Raw genomic sequence first — 2,924 nt, 5'->3', positions numbered from 1 at the left:
ATTTATCATGCTTTCTGTTTTGTTTTGTTTTTTAATAATGAAATTTTCTTCAGTTTTTGATTTTTATTTTTGCTGCAAAAAAGTTTTATTGTTTCCATTTGGTCCAGGCTTGGGAGAGGGCTCCAGGGTGGCTAAAAAGCTGCCTCGTGGCTGCAGGGAGAGGCTCTGGCACCAGCCCTGGCACCTGGGTGGGAGGGACGCCAGAGGGGCCCCTCAAAGGCTGCTGGGCCCCTCATTGTGTTCGAGGGTGAGCCTCTCCAAGAGGTCCTCGCCCGCCCAGCCTGGGGGCAGCCGGCCTGTGGAGGTGTGTTAGGTGGCGGCACATCTTGATTACTTTCTCATCGTGGTTCTCCAGTAAGTCACAGAGATGGGGGCCTGTGTGCGCAGAACCCAGGGTGTGCAGATCCAGACCCGCCTGGTTCGGGTTCCTCTCCAGAACCGGGTCGGCGTCCGTGGTGTCCAGGGTTTTCCAACACTCCTCTTGGACTGCTTCCGCACTTCCTGGAAGAAGGCGCAGCCTCCTCGCTGATTTTGCATCTTCAAGAGACGCTCATCACCCTTGTGCTTCTCCTCGGCCAACATGCAGAAGTGGCCCGCGCCCTCCAGAGCCACATCGTGGAGGTCAACATAGAAACCCGGAGAGAAGCAGGTGTAGGAGGCCTGCAGATGCATGCTGACCACAAGGGTAACGGCGGCCTCCACCTCAGTGGAATAATTCTGAGGAATCTGGGAGCTCGCGGTTGATTGGTAATAAGGAGCTAAACTCAAAATAGCGTGTTGGCTGGTCCCGGAGGCAGAGGATGGCTGAGAAGATGGCTCTGAAGGTTGTCATTGGAAAAGAGTTTGGAAGGGGGTTGGAGGCTGGTAGAAGCGGAGTCTCTGGGTCTGTTCTGTCCAAACACTGTTGACACAAAAGACAGATCTATGACTGCCTCTTCTTGAGGTTTGAAAGCTACACATTATGTTTTTATTCTTGTTGTGGTTACTTCTAACCCCTAATGATGTTTATTTTTCTCTACCAGTGTTTAAAGTTATCAATATTGGAGTCTTACAACAACACAAGATGGTTGGCACACTGTCATCCTCCCTGCTTTCTCCTCCAAACACTTCTCCCTATTGGCCCCCTGCCCCTCTTCCTTCACCAATGTTGGTAATCACTTGAAATTTTTATTCTAGATTGTTATGGTTAATTTTTTATATTTGATACTTGGCTAGTTGAATAAATAACTTGTTTGAAGTTACTATTTTTCCTTACTTCCTATATATGTTTTATCCATTCATTTATATTTTTAACTATAAAAATAGTAAAATTTCATGGTTTTAAAATATCAAATTGTAATTTAAAAAAAGGAGGGGGAATAAAGTAGTCCCTCCCAACTCCTGATCCCAGAAGCAGTCACATTTAACTTACTTGCTACTTTGTTTTTACCTTCTTTTTTTATTTATTTGAGAAAGAGTGAGCACAAGTGTGGGGGAGGGGCAGAGGGAGAGGGAGAAGTAGAGCTGAGCAGGGAACTGGACATGGGGCTTGATCCTAGGACCCTGAGATCATAACCTGAGCTGAAGGCAGACATTTAACCAACTGAGCCACCCAGGCACCCCTGTTTTTACCTTATTTCTAAATAATGTGCTCATCCTGCTCTTTCTTACCAATTTTAGAGGTTCTTTAAAAAAAATTTTTTTTTTTAAGATTTTTATTTATTTGACAGAGAGACACAGAGAGAGAGGGAACACAAGCAGGGGGAATGTGAGAGGGAGAAGCAGGCTTCCCACAGAGGAGGGAGCCCGATGTGGGGCTCAATCCCAGGACCTCGGGATCATGACCTGAGCCGAAGGCAGACACTTAACAACTGAGCCACCCAGGCGCCCCAACCAATTTTAGAGGCTGTCTTAACCTGTTTCCTTCCCACCCCCCATGGAGAATTTGACTGCCTTACACCACTGTCCCACATTTCCTTTGTGGCCATTTCAGACTCAGAAATGGAAGTTGTGTGTCAAGAATGGCAAAGTAGCCATGCCAGCTCTGGAACATCCACCTTTACTGTAATTTGAGAGAGAAATAAACTTTAATTGTGTTTTTTTTAAGATTTTATTTATTTATTTGATAGAGAGAGACATAGCGAGGAGGGAACACAAGCAGGGGGAGTGAGAAGCAGGCTTCCCACTAAGCAGGGAGCCCAATGCGGGGCTCCATCCCAGGACCCTGGGATCATGACCTGAGCGGAAGGCAGATGCTTAAGGACTGAACCACCCAGGCGCCCCCTTTAACTGTGTTTAAACCAATGTATTTAGGGTCTCTATTAAAGCAGCCTAGTCTGTACTAAAACTAATAGAGGGATAGATAAGCTTATGAACATAAGAGGGTTAGACTTGGTGAACAGGGGGAAGTAGATAGAAGTCTTAGATAAAATTATCCATTCTGCATAAAAAGGCATCAGGAAGGAACATCTATACAATGCCAAAGATTCTTCCTTGGGCAAAGCCACTGAAAGATTGAAGAAGTCCATCTCTCAAGGATTCTCTTTTGCTCTGTCATTCTGTAAAGGGATATTGTTCTAGAAAAGACGGAAGTGATAAAGAAAAGCTTCAAACATTAAGTACCTGAACTGATTCCTCAGAGATGGCATAATAGTATGTGGATCAACAGCAAGAGCAAATGAATGGGGTCCAGTAGTAGAGCTCTATTCTCTAGCTCTGCTTGCAAACTGGTTGATTATTACCTGACTTCTTTTTATTGAACCTTGCTAAAAGCAAGGACTGTCAGCCAACACAAACTTACATTCTGACCTTTTCTAAACTCCTTTCCTCAGAACTACAGGCTTGATAATCTGCCTTCCAAGTTAACACAAGTGACACTTCCCAATACATGTGGAAAGAGTCACCAGCCTTCTAGCCTGCAATATGCTTATACCTGCCAATGGCAT

At 45.1% G+C, this 2,924-nt stretch overlaps 1 pseudogene; it reads right to left on the bottom strand.

Annotated features, from left to right (window-relative positions):
• Nucleotides 1-213: 213 nt before the first annotated feature.
• LOC114198320 (ferritin light chain pseudogene) lies at nt 214-2,924 on the bottom strand (annotated as a pseudogene).

Source organism: Eumetopias jubatus, unplaced genomic scaffold (assembly GCF_037043125.1).
Source record: "Eumetopias jubatus isolate StellerSeaLion01/CBP00866 unplaced genomic scaffold, mEumJub1_p1.0 scaffold_9, whole genome shotgun sequence".
NCBI lineage: Eukaryota > Metazoa > Chordata > Mammalia > Carnivora > Otariidae > Eumetopias > Eumetopias jubatus.
The sequence above is the reverse complement of the archived record's forward strand: the minus strand, read 5'-3'. Positions and strand labels throughout refer to the sequence as shown.